The 26,830-nt window shown below is 43.4% G+C and overlaps 1 protein-coding gene across 1 annotated transcript in view; it reads right to left on the bottom strand.

Annotated features, from left to right (window-relative positions):
- Positions 1–7,390, bottom strand: part of LOC144682447 (short transient receptor potential channel 4-like) — a 96,339-nt gene extending 88,949 nt beyond the window's left edge. Inside the window, exon 1 of the mRNA XM_078544850.1 lies at positions 7,322–7,390. The gene's annotated coding sequence lies outside the window, so the exon portion shown is untranslated. The remainder of the gene's footprint in view (positions 1–7,321) is intronic.
- Positions 7,391–26,830: the final 19,440 nt, after the last annotated feature.

Raw genomic sequence — 26,830 nt, 5'->3', positions numbered from 1 at the left:
AGGCAGCCACTGGAAGGCTGCCACGGAAGAACATCTGTTCTGCGTTAGCAAAGTGATGGAGTCGATAGTGGCTGGAGACGCCAGGCGGGAGGGCAGGTTGGGAGGGCAGGTCGGGTGGGCACTCCGCACCCCCACTTTTCGGATAAGTGCCTCACAGTCCTTCTGGGGGAGGTGGCTGCCAGACGGGACACCCTTGTCCCCAGAGGTGTGAGGAGGAGGCCACTGTACCTCACAAAGGCGGCATGGGAGGAGGTTGCAGCACTGGTTAGCAGCCATGGCATGGTGTGGCACACATGGGTGCAGTGCCAGAAGAGGTTCAATGACCTGCTGCGCTCATAAAGGGTGAGTACCGTGTTGGCATGGGTCAGTATGCATAAGTGTTAAAGTGTGGCCACCCCGCCTCCCCGCACCACCCCCCACCCCCACCCCACCCCCCTATGGACCTCAGGGGTGATAGAATCTGAGTGCCAACTGTCAATGATGCCGGAGGTGACCAAGAGGGTGAGCCCTGGCTGCTTGGACTGAGTGCCTTGCAGCTCAAGGCCCACGACTCAGATTGGGCCTGCTGGGGTTGGCCAGGCTGCAATGGCGCTGCAGGTAGAAAGTGGCGTAATCAATGCGCCTCTGTCCTTTCAGGAGAAGACAAGCCATATCCGTTGGAGAGGTCACATACAGGCGGAGGCCCACCCAACCTGCTGCTGCTGACCAGGTTCGAGCAGGACACCATTGAGCAGGAGAGCTCCACATGCAACCAGGCGTGGAGAAGCGGGGGTGCCAGGCAATAGTAAGATCTCATTACACAGAGGTGAGAGTTTCCGATTCAACCATTCTAGTGTCGTCTCTTCAGTAATGGAAGCTTCAAACCTGGAGGGCACCATGATGCAGATCTCTATTGTCTCACCAGAGCAGCTGGCATGCACAGTGACAGTGTGATGACTTTAACTAATGACATGTCCTTGTTCTCGCTTTTCGATTCGCCATCACGCACTCTCTCTCTGGATCCAGAAGGGTCATCCCTGACACCGGAGGACCACCATGCTTCATTTGCACCTGCATCACACCCGCTCTCTGAACCAGGCACCAGCGCAGATACCAGCAACTCGGTTGGCATCAGATCGGCAGCTAGAATGTCAGTGCACATTGGTGAGGGCACTTCACACTTACTTGAGGTGCAGGCGGAGGCAGAGAGTGCCCCAGGCGACAGCAGTCAGTGGACTGCTGGGGTCCAGGACGATGCTCAGTCAGTCGAAGGCAAATGATGAGCCTCTGGAATAGTCTATTAGATAGCACATGCTGGATGTCCTGCAGGACATGCGGGAGGATCTGGTGGAAATACATGAGGGTCTACATGCCATGGTCTCTGTTGTAGAGGAGTCCATGCAGAGCATGAGCAGTGCTTTGATTCTCATGGTCGAGCGCACTGCCGCCTCCATTGAAAGAGTGGCAACTCTCATGGAGAGGCAGCTCCACAGACAGAATCAGAGGTTCCTGGGGTTGTGCTCAGACCTACAAGCCCTCACACAGGCAATGACCTTAGGTGGTCAGTGCCAGTGTGGAAGGTGGATGAGGCACCCAGTATCCCAGATAGGTACCTGTCTATCAATGGTGAGTAGGGAGGTCCAGAGTGACCTCACGTTGGCATAAGAGCTGCTTGTCGTCTCAGCAGGCTCCTCTCAGGGCGTCTGGATGACGGCAGCAGCTTCTCCACCCCTCTGCCAGTGATGAGGCTGCGATGACTGGGGAGGTGCCAGCCGTAGCACTGGCTGCTCCCTCCCAAGGCTCAACCAGCCTTTCAGGCAGTGAGTTCCACACTTCCACCACCCTCTGGGTGAAAAAATTTCTCCTCAAACTCCACTCTTATCTTTCTACTTCTTACCTTAAATCTATGCCCCCCCCTGGTTACTGACCCCTCTACTAACGGAAAAAGGGCCTTCCTATCCTCCCTATCCATGCCCCTCATGATATTATGCATCTCTATCAGGTCCCCTCTCAACCTTCGCTGCTCCAAGGAAAACAACCCCAGCCCATTCAATCTTTCCTCATAGCTCAGACCCTCCAGCCCAGGCAGCGTCCTGGTAAATCTCCTCTGCACCCTCTCCAGTGCAATCACATCCTTCCTATAATGTGGTGACCAGAACTGCACACAGTACTCCAGCTGTGGCCTAACCAGCGTTTTATAGTTATCTCACATGTTAAAAGTTTGTTTTTGTATTTAAAGTCCGTCAGCTCCCTGAGGCAGCTCTTGCCTGCAGGGAGCTGTCAGTGCGCGCTCCCCCGCACACGTGCACACCTCAGCACTCATGCTCTTCCCCGCCCCGGCAGTGCTGAGGCTCCCAGTATGCGATTCATACTGGCTGGCTGTTAATTGGCCAGCCAGCGTCAAATCGTGATCGGAGCCCAATCGCTGGCGGCAGTCAGTTTTGCAGCCGCTTCCAGGGCAGCCCGATGCAACCGCCCGATGAGGGGAAAATTCTGCCCCATGACTTTAATTCTGAAGCCCGAGATCCCATAGGCTTTGCTAACTGCACTCTCAGTATGTCCTGCTGCCTTCAAAGATCTATGTACATGTACCCCCAGGTCCCTCTGTTCCTGCACACTCTTTAGGACTGTGCTATTAAGTCTACATTGCCTCTCCCTACCCCTCTGCTAAAATGCATCACCTCTCACTTCTCTGTATTAAATTCATCTGCCACTTGCCTGCCATTCTACTAGTCAATGTCCTGTTTCAGTCGATTAATATCATCCTCACTGTTTTCCAATCCGCCAATTTTGGATCATCAACAAATTTTGAAATTTTATTCTGTATTCCAATACCCAAGTCATTTATATATGGCAACAAAAAAGATCCTGGCCCTGACCCTTGGGGAACACCACTGCCTACCATCCTCCAGTGTGAAAAATAATCATTTACCATGACTCACTGATTTTTATCCTTAAGCCAATTTATTATCCAATTTGACATTGACCTTCCTATTCCATGAGCCACAATTTTGTTAACCAGCCTTTTATGTGGTATCTTGCCACTTTCTTAAAATCCATAAAGAAAACCTCCATTGCATTCCCTTCATCAACCTTCTCTATTACTTCATCAAAAACTTAAATTAGCCAAGCATGATCTACCTTTTACAAATCCATGCTAGCTATCTGTAATTAACTCAAACCGCTCCAAGTGCCTGCTGATCTATTCTCTGATTATTCTTTCTAAAACCTTTCCCATCACTGATGTCAAACTAACTGACCTGTAGCTGCTAACACTGTCCTTATACTTTTACTCATTAGAAAAATAGGTAAGACACAGTCAATCATTTTGCTATCTTTCTCCCTCAGTCTCATAAGTGTTAACAATTAGGATCATGTCTCACAGCAGTAATTAGCAATTACCTTTTCAGCCAACTAAACGCACTTCACTTTCTCTCCCTCTCTCCCATTCTCCCGGACCCCACTCACTCTGTTTCAGCTGAACACACTTTCCAAAGTTTATTCAACACAAATATCACAAAAGCTATATGATCTGAATTATTTCCTTAGATTTCTCTCTCGCACACAAAAATAGTTTTTCAAAAAGAATACTCGATGTAAATGTTATTGCCATAAAGCTTTTGAAATATGTACTCATGTTTAACATTATATAATAAAATGCACTGAGTAAAAACGGCTCGACATTAAAGAAAAGTATCCCATCAGATTAGATAAAGTAATGGTATTGATGTATTTTAAGAGAGGAGCAATGACTGTATACTAATGAGATGTGAATGTTGGGATGGATGTGTGGAATAATGAGAGAGGAAAAGATCCAGCACATCAGAGGATCAGTGAAGATTGTGGGAACATGGAAGAAAGTAGCCGAGAGGAGGTTGAAATGGTATGGGCATCGGTTGCGGAACGAGAGAGAGGAAATGTGATGAGGTGAGCAATGTAGATGGGACTGCCAGGAAGAAGGAGGCCAATGACCAGGTGGAAAGATGTGGTGGGGAGAGACTTAAAAGGCAGTGAAGAAGGGTCATACGGACTCAAAACCGTTAACTCTATTTCTCTCTCCACAAACGCTGCTAGGCCTGCTGAGTTTTTCCAGCGTTTTCTGTTTTTGTTTCAGATTTCCAGCATCCGCAATATTTTGCTTTTATCTTAAAGGCATTGGGATTGGAAGCAGGAAAGGTGACTGACAGGGGGAGATGGAGAAGGGTGATTAATCAGCAGTGTGTCAAATAAGAAAAGCTGAAAGAAGAAGATGAATGGGATTGATATATTTTAGCCAACTGGTCACATTGCACATGCTGAGATTGCACAATCCAAATTCAGTTCAGAGTCCACACTGGGCACAAATACCAAGTCCACACTGCAATTTTTGGGAGGCTGAAAATTTCATCAATATTTGTGAAGATATTAAATAGCACAGAAGACAATTCGTTGAACAGATTAAATATTATTGTGAAATATGTACTATTGGACATTTTTATTCTTTAAAATAATTTGACATGTTAGAAATATCAGTTCTCGGGGAAAAAAAGTGATAAAAAGATCAGAAAGCATTTTGAATGATTTATGGAAACGCAGTGGTCAGACGGTACTTTTCTAGTATACTTATACAGTTATGGGAGGCTGTGGCATAGTGGTATGAACACTGGGCTAGTATTCCAGAGACCCAGGATAATACTCTGGGGACCTGGGTTTGCATCCCACCACGGCAGAAAATCTGGGATTAATGGTCTGATGACGACCACTAAACCATTGCCGATTGTTGTAAAAAAAAAAATCCTTACCTGGTCTGGCCTACATGTGACTCCAGACCCACAACAACATGGTTGACTCTTAACTGCCCACTGAACATAGACAATAAATGCTGGATGCCTGCATCCAATGAATTTAAAGAAGTCTAGGCAGATGGTGTGCATAGTGATAATGTCACTGGACTAGTAATCCAGAAGCCCAAGCTCTGCTGACATGGCTGCAAATAGCAAATACATTTGGAATATAAAGCTAGTCTCCGTAATAGTGAATGTGAAACTGTGACATCATATGTCATAAAAAAAACCCATCTGATTCATTGAGTAGGGAGGGAAATCTGCTGTCCTAACCTGGTCTGGCCTAAATGTGACTCTAGACCCACAGCAATAACTCTTAACTGCCTTCTGAAATTAGGGATAACCAACAAATGCTGGCTTTGCCAGTAATGCCCACATCCATGAAAGAATAAAAAAATGTAGATATTGTCCGTCATTTGGCGTGACACTTTGCACCTATTATAGTGCTACCTATGGCTATAACTGGTACTGCAGGTACTCAAAATGAATTTTCAATTAAACACACGCTCCACGTACCAAATTTAATCTATAATAGATGGAAGCAACTCCCACGATGAATTAAAAAAAGGAAGAATATATTAAATGGAACAGCGGAGCAACATGCTAATCATAAATGATAAAATATTTACAGACTCGGCCACAATTAATTATGAATCTTTGGGAGTTTGCATGCAAGGAGACGGGTTTAGAAAGCTGTTGCAGCTATTTTAATGGAAACACAGGCAGTTCAGGCAGAAACCTGAGTTATTGGACAAATTGCTGGATCGATGCCCGAATTCCTAACGGGCTCTCGGAAATAGACGAATCTCCGTGCAATGAACAGACATTCGTAAAATTCAGCACTAAATCCAACCATTTCGTGCAATTATTGTGGGGGCGGGGGGCAACAAACCTGTGGGAAATGATTTGTAGAAGTCTCTGTGCGGCAGCACATATAAACCTAGAAATTACAGTGATATTAGCAAACGAATGCTTAAGGTTTTTGTAGGAATTCAAATGCTACTACATACATTCGAAAAGCGAACTCTGATCAATATAATAAAGTTAAAATCGGTGTATCCGTCCCTCGAAAAATCTAATTGTTCATCCATTATTTCGCAGCAGCAATGTTGACCCTACAGCACTCAATGCTACAAAAAATGATTCCCATTGAGCAGTAGCAGGGAATTTTGAGACTGGAGACTCCAAAATGGAATTCCCCCTGTATGAGCTCCCAGCTAATTATTAAAAATCATTCAGTTTTGAGATAAAACGAGCGTTAAAACACTGCACATATCTGGTATCCTTTGATGTCCGATGCCTGGTTGCTATCTAACCCAAGTGATGTTGCTTGTTACTGGATACTGTCTTCATGTATCGGTGTATGTCAAAGGGAAAAGAGATACAAAGAAGCGGTGCATTTCTTCCCCCCCTTCCCTTCCCTCTAGTTCTTGTGCAAGTGACACAATTTATTACATTGTGTGTTTTTAAAAAATGAACGATTTGCCACACTCTTTTCGGAGGACGCTGCTCCTTTACTATTCCTGAGTAAACCTACTCTGTTCTGAACAGATCATGAATTTTCTTGGTGTAAGTGAGTTATTGCATGGAACTGCGTTGTGGTTCTGCACAATATTTCACTTGCAGGCCCATGTAGACATTGTTTAGGGAACAGATATACAACAATGAATTAACAAGGACCTGGCGACTAACAAAGTTGACTCCGACACAGCTTCGCCAAAGCTTTTGCATTCCTCGCTCATGCTCGATGTGGTTTACCACAGACTGACGCAGTCAGCACCCATTAAAAAAAGTGCTATTCCCTGGTCTTAAAATTCATGTTTAGCCTGAGTAGATAATCATAAAACAACGAAATAGTTTACAACTCAATGCGCCCTGCTCTACATTTGTTCTGTTTTATAACTTTCGAAACGGATCGGTAAATGTACATAGTTTGAAATAGTCATTCGGGTTTTTTAATGGTTTTTAAGCTAGAAATAATGCGCATATTCTTAACTTATTTGATTAAACCACTGGACGGAATCCCCAAATTAAAAGTGGTTATTGCACAGTCGAAAAAACAAATGGGGATGTGGAAATGTCCACCAGCGGCGCCCTTCACCAAGAATGAAGCTGTACCGACCACTGACGCATTGATTTAATAGTTCAACCGTATGTGAAATGTCGACATAAAAGTCAACAACGGACGTTTATTATTCGGGTAAACTATTCCTTCGACCGAATAGGGTTAACCGGGAGATGTGATAAAGTAAGGCCAATATTTTTTTACGGCTGAACGAGTTGACAGGAACGCATTTCAGAATGCAACACAACCATCAGATGCAATGGGAATAATCCCCGCCCCCAATCAATTCCACACAACTCTTTGCTGGTATCTGCGGACACATGTACTAAAAGGATACTAAAATGTGGAACGAAGACGACAAAATCCAACGGTTTTTAAAAAAAAAACAGTTGCCAGCCAGCCGTCTGCTACTTTGCAGGAAAACAGAGAAGACAACCTGAGGATGACCACTTACTTGGTATTCTAAAGCTGCATCGTGTCATTTTTGTCCTCAGGGTTTTTTGTTTACTATATTCAGTGTCTCACATCCTGATAATCGAATATCTGCCCAGGAAACGTAAAACACACTTTAAGAGACCGGCTCATTTTTCCGTGCCTTGGAACATTCCCCCCCCCCCTAGTAACTCCTCATTGTCGGTGTAAATGGGGAGCTGCCGCTTCAGATGCCAAAACAGTCCCCAGGAGACGACGTGACCACATTTTCGCTCCTATCGGACAGTTCAATTTTTAACATTAATAGCGTTTTGTAATTCCAAACCCAATGAGCCGATGCACACAAAGTGAGAATTTCTTCATCTGCACTTTAGCCAGAGGAGGCGGGAGACACAGAATGAGATTGAAGAATAAACCACAACGCAGGCGTTAAATTCCCTCCTCAAAGCCTCGAGCTGCCTTCACTGTTCATTCAGCGATGGGATGTGTGTGTGTTGTTTGGGTTGTGAGGTGAATCAGCAGTTGTCTCCTTCTTGTTGCCCGCCCGCCCGCCGGCCCGCCCGCCCGCTGACAGCTCGCTCTCTTCCCGCCTTCCAGCAGCTCCCTCCACAGCACCGGCGCTGCGCACGTGCGCTCACACCGCCGGCGGGACCAGGGGAACTCCCTCCACCGCATGTCCTCTCTCTCTCCCTCCCCACTCAAGGGGAGCGTGCGCCAGAGCGTGCCAAGGCCAGAATTGTTGCATCTCGTGTGGCACAGGAACATTAAATACAACTGTTTAAAAAAAATACTGAATTCTGCTGAAAAAAAATCATATAATTGGAAGATTGCAAATGTTACACTTAAAAGGGGAAGAGCCCTGTAACTTGCTTTACTTCAAAGATTGCCTTTCAAATATTACTATTGAATCTGCTTTGATCAACCTTTCAGGCAAGCCCAGGCCCATCTATTCCTTAGAAATGTTGTGTTAATGCACTTCATGTTCCTTTACTCCAATGGGCTTTGATTTTGCTAGCAAATCTATTATTCGGTACTTTGTCACCTTCTGAAAGTTCACATGCACCACATCAGCCACATTACCCTGATCAAGCCTCCTCATAACTTCATTAAAAAATCAAGTTAGAAGGAAATCTGCTGTCCTTACCTGGTCTGGCCTACATGCGACTCCAGACCCACAGCAATGTGATTGACTCTTAAATACCCTCTGAAATGGCAGAGCAAGCTACTCAGTTCTCAAGGACAATTAGGGATGGGCAATAAATGCTGGCCCAGCCAGTGATGCCCACATCCCATGAACAAATTTTAAAAATCCAATTAGCCCTATTCTCCTGCTCCTTCAATGTAGGAAAATATGAGGTCATCCACTTTGGACCATAAAGGATATAACAGGGTATTTTATAAATTGTATTAAGAAGATTTTATTTTAACCCAGCATCAATAGCATGAGTGAAACCACCCTATTTCTCCAGGATTGAATGCTTGCATGGCTCACTTCTAAGGATAGAGGAGATTCTTTGATGCTATAGGTGCTGGGTTAAAAAAAAACTCTCAATTTTTCAAAGGCTGAGAACTGCTCTGAAATGACCGGTACTGTTGCAAAGTGGGGTTTGGGTCTCTCAGACCCTGCCTCAAACTTATTTAGGTGGTGTGGTAATTTGATGTGTAATATACCTTTAAGAAGAAAGTTATAATAGAAGATCACATGATCTTAGTATCCAATAGCAAAGTAGCATGGACTACCTTACTAATCAGTAATCAACAGTCAGTAGTCTAGACTTAGAGTCTGTAATGTAGAGACAGGGTTTGAGTTTTAGCTGCTGAGTTCCTTTGTCAATAAATATAATGTTTTCTACATAAGAACTGTCTACTGACCTGCTCTGTCTATGGTACCAACTTGGCCATCCCAAAAGAAACGTGCAACCCAGATCCATTAGCCCAACTAAACTAGTAGCCAGGATCCAACAGGTGGTGATTATTGGATTAAATTATCAGCCGCAGTGCATCACAGGTGACACCACCTGATCACCGCTATAGAGGGCCGTGTGGAGCACAGCCTGGAATGGGCTGAAGAGTCACGAGTCATCGAGCGTTCTTTCAGCAATTCGTGGGAGTCTCTGTATTTGAGAGGTTTCTGCATCCGGTGGCAGGCTTCTGCAATTGGGAACATCTCAGAATAGCAGGGGGCTTCAAAAATTGTGGGTTGTTGTTGAAATTGAGTCAGGGGGTTGGGGGGGGTGGGTGGTGGCGAGGACCTCAACATTCAGATAGAGCGGAATAGGAAGGGAAGTGGACTAGAAGTTGTAGGACTGGGGCCCAAGTGCGGACAAGGGGACACCATCATTATCTGCAGAGCCAGGAGCAACAGCAGCAACACAGTGTTGGAGCAGAAGTGAGAAATGAGCCAGTAAAGTGGAAGGACCAAGGGAGGGGCAAGCAGAAAGGTTCTGAACCTGAGGCCTATTAGGCTATGAGATGCTTCGCCACATTTTTATGATTTAAAATTGTGTTGGCCTGCAATTTGTGATGAGAGAGGATGTGACAACGCTAATCACTGGCCTCACAGAAGGTTTCCGACAAAGGTTTAGCAATCTCTATAGTGTTAATTTGATTTTGATTGCAACGATAGGTGATCTCCGCTGTCCAGCAAGTAATGTTATCAAATGGGCTAAGCAGCCAATCTCATTGAGGAATTTTCACAGTCAGCAAGTCAGAAAGTAAAGTGCACTAATTTTGAAGAGAGCAAGGTAAAGATTGTGACATACATGATGGATTAAGTTAGCATCTGAAATATCATAGACAAAATGTTTGTGAAAATATATATAAAGAAACCTATGGAATTTATATCATCATGGAGAAATCTGACATTCTGGAAATATAAAATTAGTTTTTCAGGACCAGTGTGGATGTTTAGAAGTAATTATGAAATTAGTACACCATTAAAACCCAGTTACACCTCATTCAATAAGGCCTAACTTTTTCAAGGGCTTTTACAGCAAAACCAACAGTGTAAAAGTGGAAGCACACATCAATTCAAACAATTTTAAAATATTGATATCTGCAGGGACTTCAACAGCTCAACCTGTGGAGGAGCTAGGAAGCACTTACAGCAACTTTTGGATGTCCATGTTTAACTGCTATGTGTGGACACTAGAAATTGCTGTCAGTTTCAGTTGATAAGACAGTGAATGTTGACAGTTTTGCTGCAAAATACTGGCTATTAATTGCAGAACAAAGGATTATGGATGCAGATTATGAAAACCTCCATGCAGGAGGATGGTTCTAGTCAAACTGCAAGCAATGAATGCAACATACAAGCCAAGCATGCAAAATCCAACTGAAAATGTACAAGTGGCTAAAGAACGCAGGAAAAGGTGAAACTACAATTGGAGGATCACATCTAATTCCACCAGTGCGGCAGGTTCTGATGATCTGTCAACAGATTCTGATACACCCTATTGCACTTCAAAAATGTGCCACTGTGGAACTAGCACAGCAGTCTGCAGGACTTTAATCCCCCCCACCGCACCACACAACGCCACCCCCCCACCCCCAGCAAGTTGGTTGAGATATTTCTTGCCCTACAGCAGCCATCTCACCCTGTGCAGGCTACCAATGTAGCAGATCTCATGATTGGGACATTCCTTCCTTAATGGAAAAACACCCCAAGATGGCAATGAACTGGGAAAGCCAATGAATGCCAAGAAAATAATATTGAAATCACACTCTGTTGTTAGGGCTCCAGGAGTAGGCACAATCAGAGTTGAGAGAGATAAAGAGAAAGAAGGTTTCAGGAGATACATCCAATCCCAGAATCATCAGGTTTACTGTTTATTCAATGGCCATTTTGAAAATAAGGACATGTGCAAATAAAGGACACCTGATGCAAGTCCTTTAGGCGTCCCTAATTAACAAATTTCACTGTATAGCCACCTCTGGCCTCTAGAGGGAGATACATGGATGTCTCCTGGGAATGGTTATTTGCATGTCTTCTGTTCCTGTATTACTATAAAACCTGTGTAAAATGGGTATAATCAGCCGAATCTCCATGGAATTTCTGTACAGCCACTCAATAACTATTGATCAGCAAGTACTCTTCAGCAACACAAATAGGAAGTCACAATCAATGCTTTTCTCATTAATTTCTCTTTCAATTTATGTCAATGCATTTCTCACCAACATCTTAGTAACATTTTAGCAACATTATGAATTACCAAATAGCCAGCTGTGCCTAGTAAGCAACAGAGCCAGGCTACAACTAGGAGAATGATTCAGAACCTTCTCTAGAGACCTCCAAGCTTTCTTGTTTGAGCTTGAAGCAAGAGGAATAGACTCTTGGGTCTGTAATCCATCAAACCAGTCAGGAATGTCAGTTGTATGACCTAGATACTGCCAACTCCTTCACTCCTAGAACTACTGAGTAGTGCCAAATGAAATTCAACAATCTAACCAAATTTGACACAGTTGCACACTGGCCACGGTATACCTTTCATCCCTGCACATGCTGGGCACATCTACACTGTTTATCCTCTTAAATCAACATGCATAAAACTAATCCTGCACATTGCTAAGTGCACTTCTGTCTAACTATCTGTCATGATGGCTACACAGATTTTCTAGCACATAGCATCTGCGCTGCACAACCCCACTGCAAGACATTCACACTCTCACCTCTCTTACTTCACCTCTTTCACCACATTTGCTACACACTATTTTGCTGCTCGCCTAATGCTCATTCACTTATTTCATTTCAGGTGAAGCTGGCTCAAATACCCTAAGGTTTCTCCTCATATTCAAACACCTTAACTGCTAGATCTCACAGCTCATAGGTACACGCGCAGCTGTTGTTGTGGCAGACTTTGAGGTCATTGGCATTTGCTGGCGTAAGGATTCCTGGGATGGCAGGATTGTCATATGAGGAGAGATAGGGCCGACCAGGCCTGTATTCACTGGAGTTTAGAAAGATGAGAGGAGATCTCATCGAAAGATATAAAATTCTGACAGGGAGGGACAGACTGAATGCAGAGATGATATTTCCCCTGGCTGGGGAGTCTAGAACAAGGGGCCACAGACTCAGGATACAGGGTAGGCCATTTAGGACTGAGATGAGGAGAAACCTGGCAGCATCGGCGGAGAAGAAATAAGTTAACGTTTCGAGCCTTCATGGCCCTTCGGCAGAACTGCAGCATAGTTTCAACAAGGGAGAAATATAAATTGGTTTAAGGTGGGTGGGGGGGGAGGTGGGGAAGAGACACATTGAGGGTGTGGTGTGAGCAGATAATCAAAAGATGTCACAGACAAATGGGTCAAAGAGGTGTTGAAGGTGGTGGTCTTTGTCTGAGAAAAGTGCTAATTAAGAATGGGAAACAGGATATTCAAAGTACAGCTCTAGTGGGGGTGGGGTGGAAAGACTAAAGGTTTTAGTTTTAGATTTAAAAATAATGGAAATAGGTGGGGAAAGAAGAATCTATATAAATTATTGAAAAAAAAGCGGGTGGGGGGGGAAAAAAAACGGGGTGGGGATGGGGGGAGGGGGAGTTTAAGATCTAAAGTTGTTGAATTCAATATTCAGCCCAGAGGGCTGTAAAGTGCCTAGTCGGAAGATGAGGTGCTGTTCCTCCAGTTTGCGTTGGGCTTCACTGGAACAATGCAGCAAGCCAAGGACAGACATGTTGGCAAGAGAACAGGGTGGAGTGTTAAAATGGCAAGCGACAGGGAGGTTTGGGTCTTTCTTGCGGACAGACCGCAGGTGTTCCGCAAAACGGTCACCCAGTTTGCGTTTGGTCTCTCCAATGTAGAGGAGACCGCATTGGGAGCAACGAATGCAGTAGACTAAGTTAGGGGAAATGCAAGTGAAATGCTGCTTCACTTGAAAGGAGTGTTTGGGCCCTTGGACGGTGAGGAGAGAGGAAGTGAAGGGGCAGGTGTTGCATCTTCTGCGTGGGCATGGGGAGGTGCCATAGGTGGGGGTTGAGGAGTAGGGGGTGATGGAGGAGTGGACCAGGGTGTCCCGGAGGGAACGATCCCTATGGAATGCTGTCAAGGGGGGTGAAGGGAAGATGTGTTTGGTGGTGGCATCATGCTGGAGTTGGCGGAAATGGCGGAGGATGATCCTTTGAATGCGGAGGCTGGTGGGGTGATAAGTGAGGACAAGGGGGACCCTATCATGTTTCTGGGAAGGAGGAGAAGGCCCCAGAAACATGATAGGGTCCCCCTTGTCCTCACTTATCACCCCACCAGCCTCCGCATTCAAAGGATCATCCTCCGCCATTTCCGCCAACTCCAGCATGATGCCACCACCAAACACATCTTCCCTTCACCCCCCTTGACGGCATTCCGTAGGGATCGTTCCCTCCGGGACACCCTGGTCCACTCCTCCATCACCCCCTACTCCTCAACCCCCACCTATGGCACCTCCCCATGCCCACGCAGAAGATGCAACACCTGCCCCTTCACTTCCTCTCTCCTCACCGTCCAAGGGCCCAAACACTCCTTTCAAGTGAAGCAGCATTTCACTTGCATTTCCCCTAACTTAGTCTACTGCATTCGTTGCTCCCAATGCGGTCTCCTCTACATTGGAGAGACCAAACGCAAACTGGGCGACCGTTTTGCGGAACACCTGCGGTCTGTCCGCAAGAAAGACCCAAACCTCCCTGTCGCTTGCCATTTTAACACTCCACCCTGTTCTCTTGCCAACATGTCTGTCCTTGGCTTGCTGCATTGTTCCAGTGAAGCCCAACGCAAACTGGAGGAACAGCACCTCATCTTCCGACTAGGCACTTTACAGCCCTCTGGGCTGAATATTGAATTCAACAACTTTAGATCTTAAACTCCCCCTCCCCCCATCCCCACCCCGTTTTTTTTCCCCCCCCACCCGCTTTTTTTTCAATAATTTATATAGATTCTTCTTTCCCCACCTATTTCCATTATTTTTAAATCTAAAACTAAAACCTTTAGTCTTTCCACCCCACCCCCACTAGAGCTGTACTTTGAATATCCTGTTTCCCATTCTTAATTAGCACTTTTCTCAGACAAAGACCACCACCTTCAACACCTCTTTGACCCATTTGTCTGTGACATCTTTTGATTATCTGCTCACACCACACCCTCAATGTGTCTCTTCCCCCCCCCCCACACCCACCTTAAACCAATTTATATTTCTCCCTTGTTGAAACTATGCTGCAGTTCTGCCGAAGGGCCATGAAGGCTCGAAACGTTAACTGATTTCTTCTCCGCCGATGCTGCCAGACTTGCTGAGTTTTTCCAGGTAATTCTGTTTTTGTTTTGGATTTCCAGCATCCGCAGTAGCTTTTAGCTTTTTGTTTTTATCTTTGAGGAGAAACTTCTTCACTCAGAGGGTGATGAACCTATGAGATTTTCTAGCACAGAATACTGTGGAGGCCAAGTCACTGAATATATTTAAGAATGAAATAGATAGATTTCTGGACTCTAAAGGCGTCAAGGGGTATGGGGACAGGGTTGGAGTACAGTGTTGAGATGGAGGATGGGCCATGATCATATTAATTGGCGGAGCAGACTCAAAGGGCTGAATGACCTACTCCTACTCCTATTTTCTATGTTTCAACATCTGTGAAGTCAGAAATCAGTAAGCCAAGTATGGAGGCTCTTCAAAGCTCTTGAACTTCTAAGCTCTGCCTAAATCAGTGAGGGAGCACATTCACCTGCTTTATATGGGTCTAGCTTTTGCAGAGTGCAGCTGTAACATATGTTATGACCCAGCAATTGGTGAAGCTGAGTTATTTAAAAATCCCAGAGGGAAACTTTAAACAACTGTCGTAACTATATTTTTAAGTGGTACGTTTGAGCTGCAACTCTAAATTCAGGAGTCAGATCACCAGTTCTCAAGAGGTTTTTATATTAAATTAAATGAAACATTTTTATTAAGTTACAATACATTAAACATGTACATGTGGCTAAAAGTACTATTATCATAACTTTTAACAAATTCCCAAACTAATCTCCATTAAGGCAACAGCAACCCATAGACTTAACTAGACACCAGGCAAAGCATTTTCACCTTATGAATTCAAAATGAGGTTCCTTTCGCTTTGATTCCTGAGGAGACAGTTGCAGGCTTACAGCTGCTTTGATCTTACATTACCTCTGCCCTGCACACACAAACTGCAGTCTGTTATACCCAACACAGCTCATTGAATGTAAATTCTCATTGTATCACCAGCCCCTTTGAATTCCACCTCTTCTAACAATAAAACCCCTTTCATAGTTACAAGTTTATTAGTAATATAAACATAGTGCTTGGCCTTTGCTAGCTAGGTGCCAGATTCCACCCTACTTCTTGAATGCTCCATTCAAAAAAATGCAAATACACTCTACCTCTCTTACATCTCAAAACTAGTACACATCAAAGCACCCAGACTAGCTGGCTTTAATTCACTTAAGACACTCTCACAGACTAAACATCTATTTTAAAATTAAAATAATTTTGAATAATATTAATAGCTTCATGACACATAAAAGCAAGAAATTTCCAGGTGCTGCAACACCAGGCGAATGGCGCTTCTGTATGAATAAGCTGCAAAGGACTCAGCCAGCCAAATCATGAAAAGTGCCAAAATCTTCGAGGACACTTGTCTCTAGCACGTTAACAACACTTAAGTAGTGTGATATGATAAATGAGAGCTTCCTTGATTTTTTTAGGTCATTAACAGTATCATAACAGTATACATGATGTAAAATGGATGGAAATTTAGGGCCCTGCCCTCTTTGTGCACCACGTGAGCTAAGACGAAGGAAAAAGTGGAGGAGTTGAATTTCACTTCAGGTGCAGATAGTAAACTGCTATTTGTGGATCACTCGCCCATGATATGCCTCACCTGATTTTTCAGTTTTATTAAAGTTAATGGGGGTAATTTTCATTTTCAACTTTGGTGATAAGCTGCCAGTTACATATTGGCCATCTGTCAAATGCCTCACTTGATTTTTGATTTCCATTGGAATGGAAAATCAGCCAAGGCATTAAACAAGCAACTGTTCACCAACTACTAGTTTATCGCCTCTCTTAGCTAAAAATTATCCTTACTGAGTGCTGAAACTCTGGACATATTAGTGTATCATCATTCACTGTCCTGAAATAGCAAAAACATAAAATGTATACTAACATGATATGTATGTTCAATAGGTTTTGAGAGCATACAGATGGTTCAGTGTTACAAAGAAATTTTCTACTAAATCAAGGCTGGTTTCTGGGTGTTAACATCATGTGTAAGGAGTACAATGAAGCAAGGGGAAAAATAGAAGAGGGAGGAATATTAATATCTAATTTGGAAAAGTACAACATAGTTAGCAAAAGTGGAACCAAGTTTGCAGATTCCTTTACTGAGTTACATTGTTAAAGCATAAAATAAGCCTTTATTGCTGTTTTTAAAGAGCCATTAAGTCAGTAGTTGAATCATCATTCCCTCCATACATGTGCTTTGAGACAACAGGAAGGTGAAGTTCAGTTACTGAAAGTATTTTTCATGCTTTACACATTGACTAGAACCAACTGTTTTAAGACCATCGTTCTCAACCTACAGAGTGTTGATGGGCTAGAACTCAGATTAGCATTGGATGCGTGAGCATGGTGTTTTGTAGAACTGGTAAATGAACAGGTTTGTCAGGTTGAAATTTTTGTGTGTGGTGTTATTTCTCTCAGCAGGTCTATTTAACGTTGAGACATCTTGATTAAATTTGAATGATTGATGAGTATGACTAGAACATTATCTTCTTGTACTACAATGTGTAAGTTGCTGTTTTAGGATTAGCCAAGCATGTTCCTAAAATGTACTTTATTAACATTGCTACAATACTCTTATTGTGCCACCTATAAAAATCCTATGCTAAAAACATATTTTCTGAGATGCCGATCTCTGGAATTTGCCTCTCTCGGTAGGGTATGCTTCACCAGTTCTTTCTGCATTAGCAGATTGGACATTACACAAAATTAATGTGTTCTATCTCAGTGCATGCAAGGCAATATTGACTGTCTTGTCTTACTTGAATAGTCAAGTCTGCAGAATGCAAAGCAGAATCAATGACATTCAATTAAAAAATTATATATATCTTTCCCTCTTGACTAACAAAAGAACACTTCATAGTTTTACTTAATGGCTTGATGACATTAAGTGTGCCATTGAGTGACTGTACATTTGAACAGGAGACACAAAGTTGTTGGAGCCTTGTATGAGTTAAAACTAGCCTGCACTACTTAAAGCCAGCCTGCATCTCTTAAATGAGAGGTGCATTTTGGCTGCAACAGGTGCCAGAAGTCGTTCTACACCTGTTTCTGACTTGAAGACGCAAGGATGACACAACAGGGCAAGGAGCATGCTTCAAGATTTTGAGTACTCTTACTTACGGAGGCTTTGATGCAAGTGGTGGAGAGGAATAGCAATTCTCCTTCCCCTCACCACAACCCTACCTTCTGCCTTTCTCCTTTCAAATACCCAAGAACTGCCACCTGGCCAGGAAGCAGTGGAACAGCAAGAGGTGGAGAAGCAGAGAGACAGTGATGAAGAAGAGACATCATCACTAGCTCTCACACTTGTAGCCACCAGTTCAGATACTGACATTGCTCGTATTTTAGAGGATAGTGGTGGGATCTGCACTCACTGGGACAAAAGTGTTCTGAAGCCAGAGCAGGGGACAAGAGTAGCACAATATCAACTGACTGTAGAGCAATATCACATACAAGATTTGTTACAGAGGATTCAAATGACGACTTTAACGGGGTGGCCTACAAAAGTGCATACACAATGAAAAGCTTGTGAATTTAGGGGCCTAGGAGAAAGCCTGCAGTCAATGTCAAGGAACATGGAGGAATCCAGCACCAACTTGGCACAAGACATTGCACAGAGCTTGCAGCACATACTCTTCAGTGTAGAGGTGATGGCCAACACCATTAGCACGCTTGTAGAGCCAACCATATTGCAACTTCCGATGGGTGATGTCTCAGCTTGCATTGCAGCATGAGCAGAAACCACTTGATGTCTGTGTGCTGAAGTGAAAACTCAGACCAATGTTATGCAATCCCAGCTTGGTGCCATGCAAGCTTAGTCTTCTGTTATGCACGCTCAGCTTGCTGCTACTCATCATCACCATCTGTCATAATAGATGCAGAGACCAGTCTCAAAAGGACTTGAAGGGACTCATAGCAGTCCAGCAATCTGTCTTCCAACAAATTAATAGGTTAGCTGAGACACCACCCTGGAGTTTAGCAGTGGTTGCATGGAGCATAAACATGCTGTCCTCTGTCAGGATACATAGAAACATAAGACTTAGGAGCAGGAGTAGGCCATTCGGCTCTTCGAGTCTGCTCTACTATTCAGTAAGATCATGGCTGATCTGGTTATGGTCTCAGCTCCACTTTCTTGTCTGCACCTATAACCCTTGACTCCCTTGTCTAACAAAAATCTATCTAACTCAGCCTTGAATAAATTTGAAGACCCAGTCTCTAATATCTTGTGAGGAAGAGAACTCCACATTCTAATAACTTTCAGAGAGAAAAAGTTCTCCTCATCTCTGTCTTAAGAGGGAGACCTCTTATTCTTAAACTATGTCCCCGAGTTCTAGGTTCCCCAACAAGGGGAAACATCCTCTGGATATACACCCTCTCCAGTCCCCTCGTGATCTTGTATGTTTCAATAAGATCAACTCTCATTCTTCTACATTTCAATGTGTAAAGGCCTAACTTGTTCAATCTTTTTTCATAAGATAGGCCCTTCATCCCAGGAATGAGTTGAGTGAACTTCTCTGAACTGCTTCTAAAGAAATTATATCTCTTTTTCAAATAAGGAGATCGAAACTATACACAATTCTCCAGATGTAGTCTCAACAAGGCCCTGTGCAGCTGCAGCAAAATGTCCCTACTTTTACTTTCCATTCCTCCTGCATACTAAATTTATGTGATTCATGTACCAGGACACCCTGATCCCTCTGTACCACCAAATTCTGCAATCTCTCTCCATTTAAATAGTAGACAATATTCAACATAGAATGACAATATTTGCTTTCTCAACACGGTTCCTCTATCAGATTGCTGCAACCCATGCCAAGATGGTGGAGTCCAAAGCTGAGCTTTCTAGGCCCAGAGCTGCTTGAGGTGTCCTGCAAGGACATCTGTAGTCACCTCCAGTAAAGATCTGCAGCCTTCCACCAGCCATGCTGCAGCCAATGGAATAACACTGCATGGGTTTCCTAGGACAGGCAAACCCACATGGAAGACAGGTTCTAAGGGAATTAACAAGGATGATTGGCTGACATTTGTATGCAGTATAGCATGGTTTGATTTATAAATTTGGTTTGGAATGCTTATTTTGTGGTGGTTCTTGTTTTTGCATTGTAGCCAAGCAGGCATTGTGATGTAACAGCAGTAGAGGGAAGGTAAGGTGTGGGACTGTTAATGAATGGAGAATTAGGATTGCAGTTACTGGTATCACAGTTGGTTTTGTGGATCATAGACATCCTGGCCTGTTAACGGCTGTGTTGGTTGCTTCCTCCTTCTCTTCCTCTGCTTCCCCTCCTCTTCTTCCTCCTCCTCCTCCTCTTCAACTGGTTTCCATATAGCCAGCAGTAAGGGCTGTGCCCATATGATGGCAAAATTGTGCAGCAGACAACATGCCACTACCAATCTTGGCACCCGATACTGCAGGGCACCTCCACATAGGTTCAGGCTACAGGGCTGTTTAAGAATGCCAATGGGCCTCTCCATCACATTTCAAAATGGCATCATGACATTTGTTAAATGCATGCTGCCCACATGCATGTGCATTGTGCACCAGAGTCATGAGCTATGTCATCAAAGGATAACCCTGTCACCCAGTTGCCACTCTTTGGTTTGTCATGGTGACTAAATGTAGATGGCACAGCAGGCTTCCAGGAAATGAAAGCACCTTGACTGCTGCCAGTCACCATGCATTGACCTACATGACATGCTGTGTATGGTCACATATTAGTTGGACTTTGAGGGAGTGGAAATCCTTTTGGCTGTGCTACATTTTAGGTTTGACCTGCAAAATGACATGTAAGCAGTCAATGACACTAGCAGCTTGGAGAAGTTGGCATTCCTTGTGTGCTCACTCTACCTGCTTCTCTTGCAAGAGAGAATGAAAAGCTCCCTTAGAATACAGAGCCTCACTGACCTCCCTTATGTAGATGGAAAACAAGAGAGAGGTTACAAATATTGCTTGCACCACCCTGAAAGGAGCCAGACATATAAAAGGTCACGGCCATGGTCACCTTCACAGCCACTGGCAATGCCGTCCTCACCCTGCTCTGAGGTTGTACTTGCAGTTGCAGCAAGTGGCAGGTTTAAGTGAGGATGCCCATGCTATAGTGGAGGCATCTAACAACAATGTTCCTTCCTGAAGAATTGCTTCCTGGACATCCTGGGTGGATATCACTCCAGCTGAGAGCACCTTCCCTGCATCCCTCAACTTGTCATGCATTGTGTAACTCCTGCTCATGCTCCCGGTGCTATAGACCAAGAGAGATGCAAACAGCTGCATCCATGACAACACATGGTTTGTGCAGAATCATTGAAGTCAGAATAAAGTTCTACAGCTAATACCTCACCTGCTTTTAAATACGTCAGCAACTTTAAACAACTCTGGAAAACAACAAAGCTTTCTATAATTGCAGCAAGAGCCAACAGAAATCAATCAACAACTAACCTGAAAATAGTTGATGATCCCTTTAAATAACATAGCTGGGGGCCTCCTTTTCGCTGCTGAATGCATGATCGGTTATGTGAGGTTAGGAGTGGGTTAGCTGGAGGATTGAGCACCAAGATGGCAGCCCATGCATTAACTCATCGTTGCATGCTGATAGACATCATGATCTGACAACTTTGCATATCTTAGGTGAATGCTTCCCGTATGCATACTAACATTACCAAAATGGAATCCTGTGTGTGTGTGTGTGTGTGTGTGTGTGTCTGTGTGTGTGTGCATTTTGATTCTATTTTGGAGGCAAAACAGCCCTTGTGTCACTGAAAAACCAGGCATGACGGAGCCAAACTTTGCAACCTATGCTTTACATTAAAGTCAACTTTAAGATTGATTACTCAAATACACTTATAGCTGATGGAACTGGCTTCTCCTCTTCTCAGATTAAATTAAAACAATTATTGGGAACTGTAATCATAGTAATTTAATTACTGTTTAGCCACTTGCTTACATATTAGATTAAATACTTACATCAGAATTTTTTTGGAGACAGCTAATATTTTACATTCTTTTTAAGGATCTCTAATCGGCAATGCAATAATGCTATGAGCAACAAACATGTGCTTTTGTTCGGGTCAAATATAATGGTCTAACAGGCAATTTTGTTTAAGCCTGCCTAACTGTTTCAAAACTTAATGTACAAATTATTAACTCCTGCCTTTCTCAGTTTTGTAATTCACCATCAGACTGGGAAGCGACTTAACAGGTATCTAACCTATTACTTAAATAAAATACGCATTTCTCAATTATTTTTGACTAAAGATACTGCAAAATTAACAAGACAATTGCTCTTACAGATTTTTTTGTTTGCATTTATAACCAAATTGTCAATTAGTCGTGAATGCCAATGTATTTCCTGAGCACCCAGTACCTCCATGGGTTTGTCAGCTGTCAACAATTTCACTGCAAGTGTTAAAATCCTAGTTGTAACATCATATAAGCCGACTTATCCTTCCTGTCACATAATATGGCTTTGTCCTTCTTTTATCTAAACTGGACAGTATACACATGGGGTAGATTTTCATCTTCACTGTCTGGACAGTAATCCTGAGGGACCAATTGTGTGGCTTCTACAGAACCATTTAAATCAATAAAAGGAAAATCAGGCAGGTTCTATAAAGGGCATGTTATATGCCCTGTCTATCCCATTCTGTTGGTTATACTTTAGTTTAGACTTAAGGAAAATACAGTGGTCTGTTGATGTAAATGTCACTGCACCGAGTTTGGAATATCCTGCTGTGGGAGATTCCAAGAATGCTCACACATGAGAGAAGGAAGATCAGATCAGGAATATCACGTATCCAATGCTGCTGGACCAGTTACCGGCACAGGATTTGAAGCACATGTACCTTCACAAGTTAGTGGATCATCAACATGTGAGTCCTTGTCAAGTATGGAAAATGTCGTACCTTCCCTGAAGATGGTACATCCTCCAACACCTTCCTCCTATTGTCCAACCCTGCAGGATGGCAATTGTTCGGTTCCACACAGAACCTGTTGAAATGCAACAGACCTGCAGCAATGGCTTCTCGCTCTACTCCCACACAGTCACCTCTGGAGTTCCCAGGGATTTTGCCCACTTTCTCATTAACACACTGCTGTGCAGTGACATTTTCCACAGACTTTTCAAATGTGTGATGATAAGACCCAGCTCTCTGCCAATTCCTTCAACTCTATAATTGTCACTGTGCTGTCAGACTGTTTGACATTAAGTTTTGAAGAGTAATTATTTTCTCAGTGACTCAGTGACAGCAGTTTCACTTCGGAGTTTTTAAGTTCTCATCTTTGCTTTCAAACCCCCCTCTGGATTTCGCCCCTTTCTATCTCTGCACTCCTCCAAATCTGACCTCTTAATGCGCCAATTTTAATTGCTCTATCATTAAAAACCGTGCCTCACCTGCCTGAACCTTAAACACTGGAATTCCACCCCCCACCTCTCCCCATAAATCTCTCCATCTCTCCAACTCCCTTCCCTCCTTTAAGACACTCTTAAAACCTACTGCTTTATCCAAGTTTTTGGTCGCCTGTCCTAATATTTCCTTATATGGCTCAATGTTTGATAGTGCTATTGTGAAGCACCATAGACTATTTTACTCTGTTAAAGGCATTATATAAATGTTATTGTTGTTGAGTCAGAATATTGCGACTTCACATCCCATTCCAGAGGCAAGAGCAAATAATCCAGGCTGATACACCCAGTGTCAATATTGAGGCACTGCTGCATCAATGAAAATGCCTTATTTCGGAAGAGATATTAAACTAAGGCCCCTCCTGCCCTCTATTAAAACATCCCACAGCACTACTTATAGGAGAGCAAGGAAGTTCTCCCTGGCCAACAACATCACTGTAACTGAATATCTGGTCATTTATTTCAGTGCTGTTTGTGTGACCCCACTGTGCACAAATTGGATGTTGTATTTCCTACATTACATGTGATTACGCTTTGATAGTACTTCATTGACTTTTGGTGCCTTGATGTCATGAAAGGTTCTGTATAAATGTAAGTTTTCTTTCTTCTGAAGATTGGAGAGACTAAAGCCATTGTAGTTGACCTCCATTACTCCCATTACCTTCCCAAGCCACATGCTGATGTTGAATCAGGCTGTGGAAACCTTGGCAACCAATTTCACTTAGAAATTATCTATTTATTCATTAATTATCTCTACATCTTATTCTATCAATGAGATTAATTGCTTCCACTTCTGTGGTATTGCTCTCTTCCATCTCACATGCATATATGGCAATGTCAGCCTGAATCACTCATTCCAGACTCTAAGCTAAAGAATTCTGTCTTAATTTCTTCTACTTGTATGTGAAGCTTGAATATTTGAAGCCCCTCACCCATGGTTTACCTTGCCTTTTATCTGAAGGCTTGTTTCTGCTTTTTTGTTGTTTTCTTGAAACCGTGGACACATTCTTGACATCCTACCAGATTCAGCGGGTAATGGATATTGGATTGGTACTACTGGTGATTTGCCAAACTTGCGTTCTAGTTTGTGAATTGGGGAAGGCAACTGAGATAAAATATTGTCACTCTTTGGCTGGTAGCTCTGACAGTAAAAGACATGTCAATATTTCTGGAACAAACATTTTACAATAATTTTTGGGCTATTGCATGAAAATTCACATCAGATTGGCAGTTAATTTAAGTGAGAAGTGAAGAAACTCATTCCCTACTTATTAAGGTGCTAAATTGTGATAATCATGGCTGTGCCCGGATTACCTGTTTTGACGATTGAAACAATAGACATTATAGAAATGTGCTTGCTTCCAACAGTTCATACATTGATCACTTTACATGGATGATTGCTCCATTAAATGACCTATTGGAAAAACCTGGAAGATCATGTCTTTGGTTCAATTGAAATTAGTAACCTGTAATCTTACAATATGATTCCCTACATTTGCGATCTCAGAATGATGGGACCAATGTATAACTGCATATCCCTATTCTAAGTGTTGCTGGTGGCTGGGAAATCCCTATTGTAAAATGACTGTAGAGCTCAATTTACTTGCATTGCAGAAGCTGGCCAATTTTAAAAAATGAGCCATTTTTTTGTCATTTTTGGCACACATACATGGCCACTTATGTTGTAGTAAGGCATTGTCCCAAGTTGCTACCTTCCATTCAAGGCAGTCCATCACATGCATCCTAAATGGTATATTCTGATCTCAGAAAGTGGACTGGGTGGAGGATAAATAGCCAAAGAGCCACCATTTGTAACTGAGAAGAAATTTAGAGCTGAGAAATTTCAGCTACTGAGAAGAAAAAGCAGACAAGATGAGGGCAATTTCTAACAAGATTTTTAAGAGCTTTGTGTGTCAGCTGTGGCTCACATGATAGCCCCCCTCACCTCTAAATCACAAGGTTCTGGGTTCAAGTTCCCCTCCAGGGCCTGAGCACAAAAATCATGGCTGACACTCCAGTGCAGAACTGAAGGAGCACTGCACAGTTGGATGAGATGTTAAGCTAAAGCCCCATCTACATTCTTGGATGGATGTAAAAGCTCCCAAGACACTATTTCGAAGAAGAACAGGGGAGTTATCTCTGGTGTCCTGGCCAATATTTATTCCTCAAACAACATCACAAAAAACAGATTTAACATTTTGAGTCCAACATGACTTTTTTTCAGAGCCAGTCATGTTAGACTGGAAACATTAACTCTCTCCATAGATGCTGCCAGAAATGCTGAGATTATCTGGTCATTATCACGTTGCTTTTTTTGCTGAGTGCAATATGGCTGCTGTGTTTCCAACATTACAATAGTGACCACGCTTCAAAAGAATGGCATTGGCTGGAAAGTACTTTGAGACAGCGAGTGAATAATGAAAAGCACTCTATGAATGCATGTCTTTACTTTTATTCTATAGGTTTATCTTCTGTTCTTTCTCAAGGGTCTGTGGATTGTGCTCCAAAGATTTGAATGTCCAAGAATGTTCATCTCAATCCTGCAACTGCTGAGCGATTCTACAACCAACGGATCAGATCTAAGCTCTGCAGTCCTGCCATATCCAGTCATGAATGGTGGTGGACAATTAAACAACTCGCTGGAGGAGGATGCTGTACAAATATACCTATCCTCAATGTTGGAGGAGCTCAGCACATCAGTGCAAAAGATAAGGCTGAAGCTTTCACAATTTTCATCTGAGTGGATGATCCATCCGGCCTCCTCCCATGGTCCCCAGCATCACAAACACCAGTCTTCAGCCAATTTCGATTCACTCCACATAACATCAAGAAATGGCTGAAGGCACTGGATTCTGCAAAGGTTATGGGCCCTCACAATTTTCCGGCTATAGTACTGAGGACTTGCGTTCCAGAACTTGCCGTGCCCCTAGCCAAGCTGTTCCAGTACAGCTACAACACTGGCATCTACCCAGTAATGTGGAAAATTGCCCAGCTATGTCCTGTACACAAAAAGCAGGACAAATCCAACACGTTCAATTACTGCCCCATCAGTCTACTCTTGATCATCAGTAAAGTAGTGGAAGGGGTCATCAACAGTGGTATCAAGTGGCACTTCCTTAGCAACAACCTGCTCACTGACGCTCAGTTTGGGTTCCAGCAGGGTCACTCAGCTACTGACCTCATTACAGCCTTGGTTCAAACATGGACAAAGGAGCTGAACTCCCGAGGTGAGGTGACAGTGGCTGCCCTTGATGTCAAGGCATTTGACGGAATGTGGCATCAAGTAGCCCTAGCAAAACTGGAGTCAATGGGGATCAGGGGGAAAACTCTCCACTGGTTGGAGCCATAACTAGCACAAAGGAATATGGATGTGGTTGTTGGAGGTCATTCATCTCAGTTCCAGGACATCACGGCAGGAATTTGCCAAGGTATTGACGAACCATCTTCAGCTGCTTCATCAATGGCCTTCCTTCCATCATAAGGTCAGAAGTGGTGATGTTCGCTGATGATTACACAATGTTCAGTACAATTCATGACTCCTGAGATACTGAAGCAGTCCATGTCCAAATGCAGCAAGACCTGGAAAATATCCAGGCTCGGGTAAACAATTAACAAATAACATCCATGCCACACAAGCACCAGGCAATGGCCATCTCCAACAAGAGAGAATCTAACCATCGCATCTTGACATTCAATAGTATTACCATCGCTGAATCCCCCACTATCAACATCCTGGGGGTTTACATTGACCAGAAACTGAACTGGCCTAGCCATATAAATACTGTGGCTACAAAAGCAAGTCAGAGGCTAGGAATCCTGCGGCAAGTAACTCATCCCCTGACTCCCCAAAACCTGTCCATCGACAAGGCAAAAGTCAGGA

The sequence above is a fragment of the Cetorhinus maximus genome, chromosome 7 (assembly GCF_964194155.1).
Source record: "Cetorhinus maximus chromosome 7, sCetMax3.hap1.1, whole genome shotgun sequence".
Taxonomy (NCBI): Eukaryota; Metazoa; Chordata; class Chondrichthyes; order Lamniformes; family Cetorhinidae; genus Cetorhinus; species Cetorhinus maximus.
This window is presented reverse-complemented; position numbering and strand designations above follow the sequence as displayed.